At 36.0% G+C, this 20053-nt stretch overlaps 1 protein-coding gene across 1 annotated transcript in view; it reads right to left on the bottom strand.

The window, feature by feature from the left end:
• LOC127970046 (protein phosphatase 1B-like) overlaps positions 1–19255 on the bottom strand; it is a 33062-nt gene extending 13807 nt beyond the window's left edge. The window contains exon 1 of the mRNA XM_052572248.1: positions 18853–19255. The gene's annotated coding sequence lies outside the window, so the exon portion shown is untranslated. The remainder of the gene's footprint in view (positions 1–18852) is intronic.
• Between the last annotated feature and the right edge of the window lie 798 nt (positions 19256–20053).

Genomic DNA, 20053 nt, shown 5'->3' with positions numbered 1-20053 from the left:
AAATTGAATATCAGTAACATTGATAACCTATTTTAAACTGTTAATGTTGTTATGAAAACTATATTGGAATGCTTAAGATCATGTCACATCAAAAAACAGCCTTTTGTCCGTTTGATTTACTTGCCTGATTTAATCACTTTCGCTTAAATTCTTAGCTACTGACTCATTTGATAAAGTCAACATCCAATCAGTGTTCTTTCTCTCAATGACAGCCCTGACACCAATTCAACATGTTACTCAGAGATTAAGAAAATAATTAAGAAAAGTTAGAAAGGTTGCTGACCCCACTTCATGCATCTGTGTTCTGCAATTGGCCATTATCCGCTAAAGGTGAATGTTGATAGAGAGAAAAATCCACTACGTGGTAATTTGCACTCATCCATGGCTGAATATACTTTAAAACCTGCAGGCATGGCTGTGCAAAGACAGGAAAATGAAGGATACCTGGGCCTTGACAGACCAATAACTGAAAAAGTGCAGGTTTACAATAGTAAACTTTTGCATGCTTTCTATGTTGCACTTCTAGAAAAAAGCAAATGTAGAAAAATGTAAATTATTCTAGGTTTGCACGTTTGATCGTGTCAAATGTTATTCACTAAATTTTTTAACTACAAATAAAAAAAAATAAAAAAAAGTGAATTATCAAACATATTCACTATCAACCAGCACAATAAAAAAAAAAATGTATATAGCCTATCTGTAAAATCTCCATTTATCAGAAGAGTAAAGATCTCAGAAAGTCCTACAGGTAATAGGAGACTCAGGTTAACTAACCACATAAAACACTAGGAAGTCAATATTCCAATGGAAAATTTCATACAACTACTGCTGCTGGGGTTTCAAGGAAAATCCATTCTGTGATAAAGTTGGAGAGTGTCTGTGTGTTAAAAAAAAAATAAAAAAATTCAAATTTAAGGTGCTCATGTGCCAAATTCTGCTATTCACCTTTATTTCTTAAAGTTGTGAAATTAAACTGTGGATCCAAACAAAAGATTTATTATGTGGTTAAGTTAACCTAACAAAATGCAAAAGATTACATATTTGGGACCCCACTGTTGCTCAGCAAGCTGCAATCCAGTCATGTGGTATGCAATGATGTCACAGAAAAGCAAGTCTGAGCGTCTGAGCTGGCCACACCTCACGCCTACTGCACTATAAATAAACCCAGATAGAATTGCATGCAGACCCCCATCCATTTACCCAGATCCTGAGCCTTCAGCAAAGACTCAGTTTTCATCAATGGGAAGCTAGGGCCATGTTCACCATAAGAGATCACATGTAGGGCTTATCTGAAGTAAATATGGATCACTCGATCTCAAAATGAAGGCAACTGAAAAGCTGAAATAAAACAAAACATGAAAGTGTTCCGCATGCATACTAAATAGCTACACTTTACATGAGCACTATACTTACGCTAGGGTTGGGCGATGTCCACAAAATTGACATCGGACGATGAAACATTGCGATTGACGATGACATCGGGGGCGGGGGAGGGGGAAGTTAGGGTGTGTGCCCGAAGCATGAATGCGTAGGCTATTCAGAAAGACAACGGAAACACATAACAATTGCTAATGGTTGCCTGTTAAATTACAGTACATAAAATTTCACTTACCATATAAAGTTAATAGAGATGAGGACCTATGGCGACTGATTTGCAGATCCTCAGCACCACTGACAAACATCTAATCTTGTAAAATGTGTGGTAAGTACTGCTGCTCCATAGTCTTAACAGATTATGTGCAATCTTGATCATTACATTTGAGTTTAAAAGTATAAAAAACAAGAAATAAAATGTTAAAATGTCTACAGGTAAGTTTATGTTTCAAGGTGCCACAACTTTAAACAACCCTGTAAAACCCTGTTGTTGTGGGCCATGAAACCAAGATGGCAGTTGTGGTTAAACCAAGTAAAATAAATGTATATTTTGTTTTGCAATTCCAATTAATAAAGGTAATCACAAAAAAGTTAAATGGCCAAGCAACTTCCATCACATCTCTTGGGGTGAATTAACCCATATAAAAGTGCAATAGAAGAGTTACTACATTTAAAAAAAGATGTCCACTTTCTTGAGCACTAAATGATAGTTTTCATTGGAAACCGCTTCCAGCACCTGTGCCTTGACTCCAGATTAGCCACGCTTTGATCACGCGCTCTGTTTAGCATCACAGTAAATGAAAAAAGCCCAGATGATAATAACTCATTGCCTATGAATGTGCATGGAACCAGAGGGCACACTGTGCCAAAGCACTAAAACAAACAAATAAAACACATCCTGTCGAGACAGGAAGTGGGCTAGACCTTTGAAGAGTGTTTCAATGTTGGGACGCAACAAAAGGAAAAACAGCCTGGTCCTCATCCACTCTATTTCAGACCACCTGTGCCCAACGGTGACTTTCATCGACCATCACCCACGTCCCCTCATCACGATGAATCATGAGATCTTCATTATAGACAGGAAAAAAGCATTGTGGACAATACATTTTAAAAGGTCAGCACTGACCAGGCAGTTCAGGCTAGAGTGCATTTTTATAACAACCACCTCTTATCTGAATCCTGACAACAATCTTAGGCTGACTCCAGGAATTCTATTAATATCCTACATTACCAGCTCGGTCCGCTAACATGATGAGTCAGTTTATGACCATAAAATGATCCTTACCTGACCTAACGTTGGCCTGCATTCAAAACTTACACATCCAGATGACAGGCTGTTCATACAAGATTTCCACATTCCAATGAAGTGAAGAGAGCAGTTCAACACACTCCTGAGATCTGTGGCACTGCAGTGATGTAACCACTGGACCACTGTCATATGTTCCGTTTCCATGCCTACTGAGCCTGGAGTGGCAGCTAAGAGTGGTTTCTATGGTAACAGAGCTTCAACAGGGCACTTCAGTGCATCTTTCCTGCGATCAGTCCCTTGGAGTTGCATGTACAGCGAGATACCGGACAAGCAAAACTAACAGTGAATTTCATTCATTGAACTAGGAGTGTGCGATATGAAGATTTTTAAAACAAAAATGTATCCTCGATCTGCTTTTGAAGAAAAATCTTAGTACAGTGCATTCTGTCAGCTGCAGTTCTGGCACCTCAGTCTCAAGATCCTGTGCAACGCGACATACATTCACATAGGCCTGGGATGATATGGCTAAAAATAAAATCATCAAGGTAATTATGACGAGAATTTTTTCATATCAGTCGATATCGATAATTATCACGATAAATGTCAAATCTATTTTTTTTTTCAAGTTTAAAGCCCGATTTTTGCAAAAGAAATTGTAAGTTGTAGAAACCAGACCATGCATTTTCCTTAAAATAAATATCTAAATAGAAAAATTTATTTCTTAGTTTCTGCATGTTATAATGAGTGAAATCGTTTAAAATCAAGAAACACATTTGGGTTGCCTGATAAAATTAATAGTAATACATTTGACTGTCTCTTAGAAATGCACATATCGCTTTATCGAGAACATTTTTATTGCGATAATTATCATTATCGAATTATCACCCAGCCCTACATTCACATCAGCGTTAACTCCGTGATAGGGTTACTCTTACAGGACACTGCACTTATTCGCAGTCACAAGAGTACATTATAGGGATGTTCATTTGAACCAGTTAACCGTCCATTAAGAATTTTGATCTATTAATACAAACAGTTAAATGATTTAAAAAGTCATTTATTTACAGTAATTTATAAAAATATTTAAAAAGGTTTGCTGCATCGTTAAAATAGGCTGTACGAAACGTATAAAAAAAATTTTTTTAGTCGCATTTTATTATTTCATTCAGAAATAGGCCTAATGCCGACGTGAAATGTTTACAAACATTATAATAAATATTATAATTTCCATTAACAATAGACTATTTAAAAAGAAAAAGTATAAAAAATTGTCTATAAGAAGTTATAGCAACATAAACGACAAGCCAAAATGAATTAATTTAGGCTAAAATAAAAAAAATCAAAGTAAGGTTGGGTCTCTCATTCGACACAAATGTTTTGTCAATTTTTATTTATTATAGCCTATTTCACTAATGTTCCAATATCTATGTAAAACAAAATATGCATAACATCATGACGGTACGGTGATAACACTTATCAGCACAGATTTTATTACTTAAACTGAGCAGTGTATTTTTTTTTTTATGTTTGACTTACCATATTTTATTATGATAACGAACAGGCTGCTTTGTCAAAGTTGCAAAGCTTAACTTTGTGCGCACATGTGGCACCAGCACAATCACTTGATTTTTTTTTTCCTTCTAACAGGGTAAGTAACTTATCCTTTTAGTAATAATGATAATCGGAATTGTAAGAAGTTTGCCTTTATTTGTGTAAATTCACAATAAAAACAAATCTTTGAACAAAATAAGCCTTAAGAAAAATAAGATGCCGCTTTCTGCCATCTGTTTCTGCGTTTTTCATTCATTTTTGCAATTTATTATTCAAGTAAAAATATATTTATTCACTATATATAGCCTAGCTTTATTATGTTTTTCTCTGCTGGCAGTAGCGCTGCATGTGCGTGATGTGATATGAAGACATTGTGAATCGTGATGTTCTGTTGTTTGTTGGTTTTTGCGCATGTAAAATTATTCCCTGGGAAACAAATGTTAGTATTTTTAAGGAGTCATAGATCTTATCCTTTCTAAATTTAATTCAATTCTAATTTAAAATAATCTTGTCAGTTAGTGGTTAATAATTGGTTAACAAGCCTCGGTTGAGAAAAATAACAAAAATGAGTATCCCTAGTAGGGCTGCACGATGTGTCATTTAAGCATCGATATCGCGATGTACGAATCCACGTGACAGGATTCGACAGGATGTGCGATGTAGGCTGTCGTAGTTAATCCGTTATTCATTAACCGTACGGGGAAGCTGCTCCCTGGCTGCACACGCGAGAGAGCCCTGCCGGCACACGCCCTCACCTTCACAGTCTTCAAACAGCAAGAGCGCCATCTTGCTCTCTCTCCCCTGTGCATATTAAAATCAATTGACACGATGGTGTCGAAAAAAAATAACTATCCAGTGATGAAATGTTTTCTGTGTTGTCAAATCTTGTGCAATATCCTAAACTGCAGAGATAATTACACAATGCGTGCCGTACACGTCTGATTCGCGATCTAATGATTCCTTTGAACCCATTCAATTTAATGAATGGTTTAAACAACTGACCTGTCCAACACTGAACTCACGAGATGTATGAATTGGTGTATAAAAAAAATCTGTAACACTTTACAATAATGTCCTATTTATTAAACTATTTAACCACATTATTTAACATTTACTATTACTAATCTGCACTTCTACAACATTGTTAATTTCAACATTCAGGCTATAGCCTTCATTGTTGAAATCAAAATTTGTACAGTATTTGTTAACAGTTAATGCACTGTGAAGTAACATTACCAAACAATGAACAGCTGTGTTTTTATAAACTAAGATAAACAAAGATTAATAAATATAGTAACAAAAGTATTGCTCATGGTAAGTTCATGTTAGTTAATATGTTAACAATTCAAACCATATCCTAAAGTTACGGAAAAATTAGATTAGATTTCATATCGCAGAAAAATAAGATATCGCAATGTCATTTTTCCCCAATATCGTGCAGCCCTAATCCCTAGTACATTAATTGCATCTGCTTTAGAGCCGTTATACATTTCTTTGATGTGATGTTGTTCTGAAGGGGATCAGCCGAAGCACATGCTCTAAAAAACCCTGTCAATCAGGTCCTGTTTACTGGACTAAGTTAGCTTTTGCGCTAATACTGTCAAAACACTAGGGCTGGCTGGATACAACTTTTTTTTTCCCATTAAAGCGCCAATACGATACCAGAAATTGTGAGTATCGACCGATACCAGCACCGTTATTTTAAAAAAAAATCAGTGTAGATTTTCTATACCTCAATGTGTTGACCTGATCATCGTTCTTGTGTTAAGCACAATCTTACACAAATAGACAATTCATTGTAAAGAAAAACAACAAATTAAATATATAATCACAATCTATGACAAAAATACTGCTATAAACTAGGTTAGTGGATAATTCAGTAGCAAAATTTACTCCAGGAAAATCATAAGTGCACAATAATTTTATCAAATCTAAACGTTTAGTGAAAAAAAAAAAAACATTTAGTGGGGAACAACTAAAAGTGAATAAGGCTAAATCTGGTAAGATGTTAAACAATGCTCTTTATATTGTGGTAATAGGCCTAAACATTCATGAAGGACAACATATTTATATATTTATTAATATACAATAAAATTAAAAGACATTTCTTTTCAATGTATAGCAAAGTAATAAGGCAACAACATATGATAGTTAAGAACAACAAGAAAGGCTAATAATAATCTTTCATTGCGTAAACGTATTATAACATGAAAGTATGCAATACAGAGTGGCACAAAGTGCTTTAGGTGCATCCCGTGCACAGAGTGATGCGCTTAAAGCAAAATGAAGTCACAGTGCACAGCTCCACACATAGAAAAGTTGAAAGCACAAAGGTAAGAGCCACTGATGCATAGTGTATTATATCTGTGCAATAGTTTATTGAGCCTTTTCTTTTAAGAGTTTTAAAATTTAATTTACATACATGAAGAACAATTCATAGTGCTCTCTACTGCAGTGTTGTGATCTAACAGACACCCGGTAGAAAGTAACATGCTTTAAAAACAGCACTAAACTCCAGCAAGATAAAGTCCTTTCATGTAAAACCACTGATCTTTATTTACAGATCAAGTATAATAATAGGAATATTGATCTTGGAGAGAGTTTGACAGTCCTACCAAATGAGATGCGCAGTTTGAATGCTAAATGGAGGATGACTGAAGTCTGTCAGCCGCAGCAGAGAGAGCTTGTGAACTTGAATTAAATTACTTAAATATTAATCTGTACCTGACATTAAACTATGGAACGGCTTCAAAACACTTGGAATGTAGTGCACAACAACTTAATGGTGCTTTATAACGTTTTTGTGCCTTTCGTGGAGTTTAACAATAAGACAATGGTATATGCAGAAGATCATATTTGGATCAGTCTTGTCTGACCGATACCCCGATTCTGCAGAAAATGGCAGTATCGGACCAATACGGAGTATTGTATCAGCGCACCCCAGCAAAACGCACAAGGCTTACATATAGACTAAGTTATTTCTAAAGTTAAATTAAACAGTTGAGAGAAAGTCGGATATGTGCCTGTATATTAGATGCATGTAGGTCTTAAAGGGACAGTACTAAACATGCTGCCGACTGTCATTAAAGGGATGGTTCACTGTAAAATTTTCTTTCTTTCGTTATTTACTCACATGCTGTCCCAAACCTGTATTATTTTCTTTATTGTGCTGAATAAAAATATATATATTAAAAAAAAACAGTTGCTGGTCCCCATTCAATTTGATTTTAGCAAAAACACTATAAAAAGTCAGCAGACCAGCAACTCTGTTTTTACACATTCTTTAAAATAACATTTATGTTCAGTAAAAGACAGAAACTCATTTATGTTTAAAGAGCCACACAGATGGGAAATCAAAAATTACCTGTATTACAGTGAATGATGTAGCTGTCCATCAGTGTAAACAATGTGCAAAGTAATTAAACCAAAAAGTACACGATTTATAAAGTTATTGGCTTCTAAAGTAAGGAGTCGACTCTGAATCGCTGAAACGAGTTGTTATAGATTTCTCCGAGCTGCCCCACCCCCCACGCACACAGGCGCTCTGGTTGGTGTGAAAGCATCATGTCGAGGAGACAGTGTGTTTTTATTTGTAAAGGCAAGTTTGTTTTATTTTCACTGCCAAAGAATGAAGATCAGAAGAACCAATGGCTAAAATTCATTTTTACCACAATACCAGAGCAGTACAACAAATCCCTTTTGTTGTGTTCACAACATTTCACTGATGACTGCTTTTCTAATCTTGGTGAGTACAAGGCAGGATTTTCAAAGCGTTTGGCCATAAAAGAGGGTTAATTACCAACTTTATTTAGACCAACAAGCATCTCCGAATCACAGCGCGAAGTATGATTATGAAGTTATGTGTCTGTTTTCTCCCGAGTGTCTTATCAGTATGTGTGCTGTCTGCAGCCTGTCTGCGCTGATCTTCATTTACAAACACGTCATTAAAATGAAGTGTAACTCCGTGAATACTCAACGAAGAGACATGAGAGAGATATCTATAGAAAGCTTGACATGTCTACTTTAAGACTAAACAAGTGGTGCCGAAAACAGATATTCTGAGATAAAGTAATCCATATGAAAACAACGCGATGTCTCACGTCTCCCTTCATTATAGCTAATGTGACCACGCCCCCACGCTGAACGCGCTATTCAGATTCAAACTGAAGCGCGCGGCTTGAATACACCCACACAGAAAAAAAGCAGCGAGACTGTTCAAGTTTTTTATTTTACTGCTTGCTTCGCGATGAGAGGAATAAGACATAATTCAACCCAAAAAGATGCTAACGCATTGTTTACCATGAAGTTGTGGGCGGAACAACCAATCAAACCTGGCTATGTCAGTTGACCAATCAGAACACAGTATGCTACCGAAAGGTGGGGTTTAAGGAAACTGAATCTTTTGAACAGCTTCGCGCGAACCGTTTGGGGATCTCTGAGAATTGAGGTAATTTTAAAATGATATTTTGACAAAATGACAATGTTTTTTAACCTTGGATGGATTTAAACCTAATGTACAGGACTTATAAACAGTGATAGGAAGCTTAGAATTTTCATCTTACTGGCTCTTTAAAACAACTTTTGAGTGAGTAAATGGTGGTATAAAATACTAAAATAGAACTGGCAGACAGATGACAATTTTTATTTTGGGGTGAAAGTGAAGTGACATTCAGCCAAGTATGGTGACCCATACTCAGAATTTGTGTTCTGCATTTAACCCATCCGAAATGCACACACACACACACACTGAGCACACACCCGGAGCAGTGGGCAGCCATTTATGCTGCGGCGCCCGGGGAGCAGTTGGGGGTTCGATGCCTTGTTCAAGGGCACCCAAGTCGTGGTATTGAAGGTGGAGAGAGAGCTGTTCATGCACTCCCCCCACCCACAATGCCGTCCGACCCGAGACTAGAACTTACAACCCTTCGATTGGGAGTCCAACCCTCTAACCATTAGGCCACGACTAGCTATTCCTTTATTAATAAAACAACAAAACACAAGAAAAATCACTCACTACTCTTGAATGAAGAAATGTAGTACAGTTGCTTTCCTTTAATAATAGTAATAATAATAAATCTATATAGAATTACATTTTATATTTGTTCATTCAATTTCTTGAATGCTCCTGCTGAATATTTTACCTGAAAATAAAGCACTGTTTTATTTGTATATTATGTGTATTTGTAACGGGCATCTTTGTTCTTATTTTTTTATTGCAGATACAATAATTAACGATTTTATCTTCGCCCACCTTAGCCAAAAAAAATCCACCATTCTTTTTTATATTTTGTTACCTTGAAATGTCTTTATAAACTAAGAGCAGCTGGCAAAGTGAAGAGTTTGGAAATGAACAACTTTGTGAGATGATAACAATGATGTGCAAACATATGCAATGCATGGCTTCACGTACACCATGTGCTCCTTGCATGTGAAACTTTAAAGGCCAGTGTATCACATGTCACAGCCCTCAAATAGACAGTGAGTTTTAAACTGCTCAACATGCCTTGTGTTGCCTTGTTTATGGAGCCCTAAGGACAAAGAAACTTATTACATCAATACAAGAACAGCTGCATCATTACCGCTGATTCACAGCCTAGCAAAAGTGTATTTTGGATGTATTTTAAGTCTCTGAGAAGGCAAGTGCCTCCATGCAATGACAAAATCCATTACCTAATAACAACAGAGATGAACAGACCATTTCATGTTCTCCAGGTATTCTTGTTTCTGGGGACAGACGTTAAGTGTGTTATGGCACATGCAGGACCATCATTAAACTCTTCTTTCAAAAATTTTATTTATTTTTTTTTTACAAAAAAGGTCCATATTAAAAAAAAAAAAAATTATATCATCCTTTTTTCTTTTTTGACAAATATGGCAAAAAAAAAGAAAGAAAAAGAAACGCTATTCTAGGCTAACCCAACACTACAAACATAACCCAAAAGGCTTTTACAGACTTAAAAATGTGATCCTACACTTAATAGAAGAGTCTTAAAAAAGGAATTAAAATTAAGCATCTCAATTACTTTCTGCCTTTGTTAGATCAGATCAGTCAACATTCATTACCCAGGACCTATCTCTCAAGCTTACAGGACTGCAAAATGCTCTACCAATTTCTTTTAGTTAAACTTGTAGAGCAGAGGTCAGATCAGCCAGCGTGTGCTGGAATCAAAATGCAAAATGTTAAATCAATGTAGCTTTTGAGTACACGGTCATGTTAGGATCCAAAAAAGTGCAACATGACTTAATGTTATCTTACTATCACTAATCAAAGAGTTTGCAAATATCAGCAGGCCTCCTAAAGGTTCAGAGGGATTCAAGATAGTGGGGTTAACAAGCTAACTCAATTTGTTAATCCACTCATGAGATGCCTGCAGTACTCGATTAGCTACTGAGCGAAGGCTTTCAAGACAGATCCAGCAAACAATGGTACTCCATCAATCCAGTCGGAGTTGTGTTAAAAATTGTCCTGGATATTCCAAGATTTGTCATTGTAGTCAGTGTGTATTGCAGTTGAACAGTCCACAAGTCATCAAAATAAAGCACGCAAATTCATAATACAACGTGCCCCAAATGGCTCCGGGGGTGAATAAAGGTCTTCTGTAGTGAATGCATATCTAAATTTCATATTAGTAATAGTAACGTTACGTAGGCAAGGCACGCAAGCCTCTGAGATATGCTATTCTCGTGAGTTTGTTTATAGGAGAAATAAAGTTTCCTTACTTAGGGAAGGAAAACTAGTCTCCTCTTGGTTTATACTGAAATCCTCCAACTTTTTATTTGCAAATCCTTGGTGTGTACTTCTAATTCGTGACCAGTGTTTTGTTTTGTTCGCTCTCCGCATTCTTCACTAATCACGCATCACCAGCGAACTACGACATCCGCCGGAACTGTTTCAGTGTATGAAAAATAACAGAAGTGAGAGAAAAGTGTTTATTACGTTTGAAATATGGATATTTTTTAGGGCTGTCAAATGATTAAAATTTTTAATCAAATTAATCAGAATTTTCAGTGGATTAATCATGATTAATCACTATTTGCAATTACACCTGAATCCTAACCATTTTTTTCTGAAATGCATACCAAAAGATAAATAACAGGACACAGATACATAATTTTCATGTATTGATTCATTAATATGTGGTTCTTTTTTGCTGAATTTCAAAAGTTTAACATTTACTTAGATCAAATTTACCTGAGCACTATATCAAACCATACCATTTAACTACAGATAGTGTAAGAGTTTTAGGTGAACCAGTGGTTAAATATAGCCACATATCTATGAAATTATGCATAGAGAGACCCGAAAGAATGAACTCAGAAACACAAACATGCGCCACCATCACATAAGCAGCACTCTGGGCACTCTTGTTTTTGGGAGGTGTTCATTTGCTCTGCCACAATACTTTAGGATTGATATTTTCACATTCTGAAGGCTTCAGGTGCCAGTAAAACCAAGTAAAAATGCACATGCTTTCCCAAACAGCTGTAATTTTCACAGCATTGCATGTAGGTGTTCTGCGCATGCGCAGTGTGAAACACAAGACGCTATAACAGGAAAAAGCTCCAGCATATCAACTACCAAAGTCGTCTCTGTTTATCGAGCTTGGTATGAATGTATTTGAGAGTAACTGGAGTAAAACCTTAAGCTTCTTTGATGTTTTCGTCGCGGCGCTCGCCGCTGTTTTTTACTATCTTGAGAATTCAGAGATCGACGAGACTTTTCTGACCTGAATAATTTGTCACACTGCGCATGGGTGAAATGCGTTAAAAAATTTGACGTAATTAACAACAAACAACTAATTAACGTCGTTAACGCGCTATTTTTGACAGCCCTAATATTTTTGTAACATTTTGGGTGAACTAACCCTTTAATTAAGAAATTCAGGAGCACTTGTTAATTACAGTACAGGCAGGTGTGTTAAATCAGTGCTGTAACTGAACTCTGCAGGTAGGTAGCTGTCCAGGAACTAGGGCTGGGCAATATATACAAAAAAATGATATCTCGATATTGTCAAAATTTTTACGATATTCGATATATATCTCGATATGTTTGCATTTGCATTTAAATAATAAAAAAAAAACATGATTTTCTTTTCCCCATAAAAAACAAAAAACAAAAAAACAATTTAGATTAAACAGCTTAAGCAGTTAAAAAATCTAGACCAAGAGATCACTTAATGCTTTTTATTTAATGAATACATGTAGGCCTATATGTAACTGAAGCAGTGCAAATTAAGTACAGAAAGTGCATTCTGTCAACTTTTTAGTGCATGCAATTCACAATTTATACTATGCAACTGGGATAAGTATTTTAATTTACAAACAATAATTTAATAAATTTAATAAACAAGTTTTTTAGCTAAGAACACAAGTCTGTCAACTGTCTGTGGTTTTAAGAGAAGCTCTGTGGCATGAAACTATGTTCCTACTGACACTAAAAACCCTCTTGGATGGGGAGCTAGCTGCTGAAGCACATAGCTATTTCTTATATATAAATATATATAAATGAATACCAAAGACTTTTGCATTCTCTCTGTCTATACTATGGAAACTGGTAAACATATCAGTGAAATTCCCCAACAGTAATTCCAAATGGCCATAGCCTATGTTTCTCTATTCAAACATCAGCGGTCGAGTAAGTGCATTTATTTTGTGATCACAAATGCAAACAATACAGTTGAGATCTCACGACAGAACACAGACCGGCTGAACGATGCTTTCATTAGATCGCTCAATTCCAGCTTGTTCGTGTTTTCAGATTATTGTCAGCGGCTCTTCCGCAATGAGGAGTGAGCATGTGCGCAAATTAAAATCAAAATTATTCCGATACTATCGCTAATATTCGATATATCGCCCAGCCCTACCAGGAACAGGACTGGGCACCCTTGCTTTAAACAGTCTGGCCATTATTTAAAAAATAAAATAAAATCTCTGTCCACATGAAAACACAAATGCATGCTATGAAGCACTGTCAAGAGCATGCAAAACCAACAGGTGGTTATATAATTTCAACCGTAAAGTTTCAAACACCCTCATTTCTAACACATCTCATTTCTAAATGACAATGATTCCCTGAGTTTATTAAACCTTTGAAAAAGTCTTAATGGATCATTCAAATCTGTGTTTGCACTGCTGCTGACACAGAGAGAGCACTTACCATGTTTGGTTAAAAAACTTCTTCACAAACTGTCTTTTCATCTACACAGTATTATTTCTCTCTTTCAGTCATTCATATTATCGCTAATACTGGGGTAAAGTTTATAGTTCAGATATAAACATTGATATCAAAAACAGCGATCAAAATAGAGCAAATCCCCTTTTGAAAGTAACTGTGCTTCAAATAACGTTTGTGTCGATAGCATTGAGTCAAGTGACTTAAAAATGTATGTCAATGAAAGAATTACTAATTTAACCCTCTGGAGTCGATTAACGCATATACGCGTTATGAGTCATTTTCTCCTGATAACCCCGAAAAGAACTTAAATTACACTTTCAGTTTTAATCGTACAGATAAGAGCAATGCACCAATTGAATCTGTAAAGGGTCTACTTTTTTTGGATACAGACATAACAACAAAACTTTGTTCACTTATAAAATAAAGATAACAAACAAGGTGTGCTATCTGCAGCCTTTTGTCTGCGCTGATCTTCATTTACAAACACGTCATTAAAATGAACTGTAACTCCGTGAATACTCAACGAAGAGACATGGGAGATATATCTATAGAAAGCTTGACATGTCTACTTTTAAACTAAACAAGTGCTGGTGAAAACAAATATTTTGTGATTAAGTAATCCATACGGAAAAAAAACGCGATGTCTGTTTTTCACGTCTCCCTTCATTATATCTAATGTGACCACGCCCCCACGCTGAACGTGCTATTCAGATTCAAACTGAAGCGTGCGGCTTGAATACGCCCATAACAGAAGAAAAAGCAGCGAGACTGTTCTTCAAGTTCTTATATTTTACTGTTTGCTTCGCGATGAGAGGAATAAGACATAAGTCACCCCAAAAAGATGCGATGTGGTTAAGGATTTGAGAAATGGATTTCCTCAAAAAAAGAATGAAGCACTTTATTCAGCAGAGATCATAAACATGAGTAAATCTCTTTTTATTTATATACTTGTACTATTTTTCACATAACGTGTAAACATTTTACTAGTTAGACTTTTTCCAAAGACTTTTTCCAAACTATAATTCCAGACTAAATGTATAATCAAGTGAAATATTATGAAGTTTCAATAACAATATACAATACTATACCATTCAAAAACTTGGTGCTTTCAATTTATCCCCCTAAAAAAACCTGAAAAATATTCTCAGCTCTTTTCAATAATAATAATAATAATAATAATAATAACAATAAATGTTTTTTGTAGAAAATAAGATTGTTAAAAGGATTTAATAAGATAGTTTAAAAGGAGAATCATTCAAAAACGCTGATTCATCCAGTAATGAAACAAGTGAAGTAGGTTTATGAGTGAGTCGTTGAATCATTGATTCAAACTACTTTTTTATAATTTTAATATTAAAAATGGGTGTATTCAATATACCCAATGCTACATTTTTAGCATCACTAAGTCTCCAGTGTCACATGATCCTTCAGAAATCATTCTAATATTCTGATTTGCTGTTAAAAAAACATGTATTATTTTTCCACCATCTTGTGGGGCAACAATCTAACTGCACTGACTGACTGCCCGTCTAGAATGCGCGCAGGTGGAAATATCAATAGAAAGTCTCTTGTCCAGTAAGATTAGAACTAACTGTTATAAATATAGGCTAACGATAGCCTAATGATCTTATTGCCAGGTTCATGTTTTGTTATGTGGAGTGTTAGTTTACTTCACTTCCTGTTTCGACGCTATTTGGTTTTCTGAATATGACCTCGTAAGTTATATCGTAACACATACACACACAGATAGATATATATGGCAATAATACCGCACACCGCACTATTGAGCCACTCAAAATTACCGCAAGGGAAATTCCCTCACCGCAACAGCCCTATTTACATCATCTCTCAGAAGGATTTATTTCAAACACTCAGCTGACGGTCTAAAGTGAGTTTGTAGTAAAAATGTGTTATCAAATGTGATATTTTATGTGCTTTCAGATGGAGCAGCATTTATTACACAGAGCTGTAGTTCACTAAGAAGATACGCAAACAGCAGTCATTATCCTGAACGGTTTCTTCGATTATTTTTTATTTTATTTTTTTGCAAAGCTTTTCGGAAAACTACGGCTCGGTGTAGTAAATGCTGCTCCATCCGATCCACTACTAAACACATATATGGCTTTACTGACAAGATGTGCATGACAAACGCATTCGATAAATCGTGCAGCTCTGTTACCAATGACCAGAAAACTGCTCATAAACCATCCCTATTATCAGTGGCCAAGCACTCTATAAATTTTCTGGGTTAATTTTAGAGTTGTTCCGATTCCGATACTAGTATCGGAAATATCTCCGATACCACAACAAATTCTGGCATCGGCATCGGCGAGTACATGAACCCATATACCGATCCGATACCATTTTTAATTTCAAGACCTAGTTATGACCACTAGCTTTGCCTAACCGCTGCAAGGTTCTTCTTCGCTGCTCAGAATGCATTGCAAACACAGGAAGTTGTGCTGTGTTGCCACAAGCAACCCGTTTAGAGCAGTGAAGAAGAAATGAAAACGCGTTAGCAGCACTGATCTATATATCACTGGATCACTCATCGCATTCTAAACTGCCAACAGACAGTGAAGCCGCTTATATATTATAGATCAGTGGTTAGCAGTATGTCTCTGTAGTACCGGTAGTTACCGACTCCCGAGTATATTCGGTACCCGCAGCTGCGTTCAGTCGCTTCCGTGTTAGTCAAAGCGCAGGGCTCCAGACAGTAGCCGAATATATACTAGTGTCTGTGAAAATTAAACTGCAAAATACTTTTTAAATATTACTTCTGCAAATTCTACATCTCTGTGGGTGACGGGCGCAGATGTGCAGAAGCTCGCTTTTTTGTAGTCTCTGCTGACTTTGTGTTACAATGTAAGGACACGAACGCATAAACCGTCACTTTATGAGAATTTACCGTTTCATTTAAGAAAACTGTCATATCATAAACACAGACACTCAAAGATCTTCATGGCAGCCCATTAAAATAAATGTTTGGTTTAACATGAGTAAATTAACAATATATTAAGCTACTGTTGTAGCCTACAGTAGATTTAGCTATGTTAGATTTTTGGCTGCATTTGCAAGTTATTTTCCGCTTAAGAAAATAAATAATACTGTCAAATTCATGTCAGATAATAAGAATACTGTAATGAATACAGTAGTTCACCATGTATTTGTTCATGTTTTATTAAGAGATCAGTCTGAAGCACACCATAGAATATTTCTAGCAATTTACACAGGGCTAGTAGTGTATATACAGCTGTATCGGTATCGGATCAGTACTCGGTATCGCCCGATACCCTGAGCCCAGGTATCGGAATCGGTATCGGGAAGAGAAAAAGGGTATCGGAACATCTCTAGTTAATTTAGGTCCTCACATCATCTGTGGCCTTGCCAATGTCTGTGTAAGGTGCCATTAGGGAATGAGGCTGGAGAAGACCTTTGCGTGATACACAGCCTATAAACTAACGTAGAATACAAAGGCCTACCCTAAAAGCCTTTTTGATTAAACAATCAGTACACAGCAGGCAAAAGTCCAAAATCCCAGTGAAAAACAAACTTTACTGCTTGGGCAAACATGAAAGGAATTTCACTTTGACAAACATGGAGCAGCGCTCATCTGTGGAAGTTTTATTCAACTGCAATTACATGAAAAGACGACTGGCTAGAATCAAAGAAGAAATGTAATGCCGATTCACTTATATTTTTCACTCGGACTGAAAAAAATTAACCAAGACAATGAATACGAAATCCTTCCATAAATGGTGTCTTGAATGTTTCTATTTTGTGAACAGGCGATCGTCTTTTGCTGGGTTATAAGCCTGTCTTCTGATGCTTTCACTTTCGAAATTTGCAATCTTGTCACATTTTACAAGAAAAGATAATTGTCTGATTTGCTAAATTAATGATTTGCATCTATACATATTTAACTTTTAAAAGGGTTAGTTTACCCCAAAATATAAATTCTGTCATTAATTACTCAACTTCATGTCGTTCCATACCAGCAAGACCTTTGTTCATCTTCAAAACACAAATTAAGATATTATTGATAGAATATTGACAGAATGCTGTCAGATTCCCTTACATTGACTGCCTTTGTAGTCAATTTACCTATCACTTACTCAAGGGCACTTCAGTCATGGTGTCAGTCATTGAAAAGCTATGCAATATCACGTTCATTATCGAAGGTGATTCATCTTCAATAATAAACGTGATATTGTATAGCTTGTCAGTGATCTACGGCTCTGTCTATTATTAAATGCTTGCATTTAGATCTGCCTCCATTTCTGAATGAAACACCTACTTTTCTAGATTCAATCAGTTGCTAGTTGGAAAATAAAGTCACGCCCACTATTTTTCCTCGTTTAGTATTCCGTTTCTCTCTGAAATACGTCACAGCACTGGAGAGAAGTCGTTTGCAACTTCCGGTTCATGCAGACTTTAAGTTGACCCTCCATCATAACAAGTGAAATCCACTGCTACAAGTACACAGCACAGAATAGGAAGCTGGCTGTCCAACGCTCACAAAGCACACACATTTAAATTTTGAACATTTTAAAATACCACAATATCTAATAGCTGTCAGCAGAGAATTCCAGTGTTCTACTAAAACGGCTAACCTGACAAATGCTGTTGATCTATATTTAATATAACGATCGCTTCTAGAAGCCGACTTGGTCATAATTGTAACAGAAGGGTTTTCCTTTTTTTTTTTTTGCCATGTAGTGTCCATCAGCTAATCAGTTTAAATCACACTTATAACCAACAGGGTCAGAAAAAGCCTAACAGGGAAAAAAAGCAATCAAAATCTAAAGCTTCAGCGACTAATAATAAGAAGAATGAAATTTACATGTTTTGCATGCAATATCTGATGATATATTATAAATATCACATATATTATGAGTGGATGTTCATTCAATTTACAATGCAATATCTGATGATATATTATAAATACCACATATATTATGAGTGGATGTTCATTCAATTTACAATAACAAAATATCTGACACAAATTATGTATAGGTTTAGAATAAGGCCTTCATCAAAGTAAAAAATGAATGCCAGACACTGATAACCAGCTGAAATTGGCTTGTTTTTGCACTGATTGGAGTGAATTTATATATTATATAGGACTGTATTTACATTTTTTTTAAAAACACTCCATAAATAGAGCATCTCCTAAATTATCAAATGCCAGTTCTGGTGTTGTCTTTAGAAAGAGTGTTTACTTCAAGAATCAAAATAATTAGTCTCGAAACCAATTTAGCTACCAACGTAACGTTAGACAGCATCTGGAACACTGTAGGCAAATGATACCGTTCAACACCTATGATACTCAAAATATTAATTAAACTGGCAACTCGTTAGGTTTGAAGACCCATCCATTAACAGGTCGGTTTCCAGGAGCAGGCAGCAGTACTGGCCCTCAGTGCAGCAGTTACAAAACACGTCCAGCCCAGTAGATAACGCTTACCTGCTAGTTAGTCTGACAAAATGTGGTGTAACTTACTTTTATGTCCAAATCACCCTTCCAGTAGACGCCACGTTCCGGGCGGCCGTCAAATGTGCCTTTCTGACGAGAAGCCACTCGCTAAGCATCTAAATATTCGGGCCGTTATTGATATTAGCGCTTTTCGACTAGCGCAGCTAAAGGTAAACCCAGCTAGCTGGCTAGCTAATGCGGTTAATTTCACACGGTCAGGTCTGCCCTCAACGGCTCTCATCTGGGATTACGAACTGTAATGAACATTTTTGACATGCTGTTTCACTTCGGCCGGACGAAAAAGTAAGTGCGACCTGACTGGTGGTCATCTGAGTTGAATTTCGAGCCGTGTTAGCGTTTCTAGCTACATGTTAGAGACAGGTGACGTGCCATTGACGGCCGCGCGCTGTCCGTGTGATGGGAGGGGCCTCGCCTCTATGATTGACATCATTGGCCGAGAACTGTCTTGTGCTGAAGAGAGGCTCAAACTCAATCATTCCTTGGGTCATATGTGCATACGTGCTTGCTTGCTTAATTATTTACTTACTTATTTAGGCTATGTATGCATGTATGTTTTTGTTTGATTTTTTGATTATCTGTCTGTCTATCTAATATTGCTTAATAATACTTAAAGGGATAGTTCACCCAAAAATCTAAATTATGTCATTAATAACTCAACCTCATGTCGTTCCAAACACGTGAGACCTCCGTTTATCTTCTGAACACAGACATGAGGGTTATGTAGAGTTATTAATGACATAATTTTGATTTTCGGGTGAACTATTCCTATAAATTAAGACTCAAAATAAAGTCCTCCTACCCTTGTGAAAAAGAAGTGCAATAGCATACTATTAACAAGAGTACTTATTATGAAAATATTATACTTTAGAAGAATATACTTTCTACTTATATAGGTTTTCAGACAAAAGTAACAGTTTAATGAAAATAGGCCTAATATAGTTTTATATAGAGATTTATGTACATATAGGATTTAACTACATTTTATTCATGTGCCATTTAATTATTTTATTGTCTTTGAAGTATGCTTAAATTATACAGCGAATGTACTGATAAGTTTTTATAAACTAAACACTTGAATGTAATTTTATTGAAGTTTATATGAGTTGCAATTTAGCAAAAAGTATAATCAGTTAGTCAACCGATCAAAATAAGTGTTCTTATTTAAAGCATGATAAAATATTAATAAAGCATAATAATGTAAATGTAT

This window comes from Carassius gibelio, chromosome B13 (genome assembly GCF_023724105.1).
Source record: "Carassius gibelio isolate Cgi1373 ecotype wild population from Czech Republic chromosome B13, carGib1.2-hapl.c, whole genome shotgun sequence".
NCBI classification, from domain to species: Eukaryota; Metazoa; Chordata; class Actinopteri; order Cypriniformes; family Cyprinidae; genus Carassius; species Carassius gibelio.
This window is presented reverse-complemented; position numbering and strand designations above follow the sequence as displayed.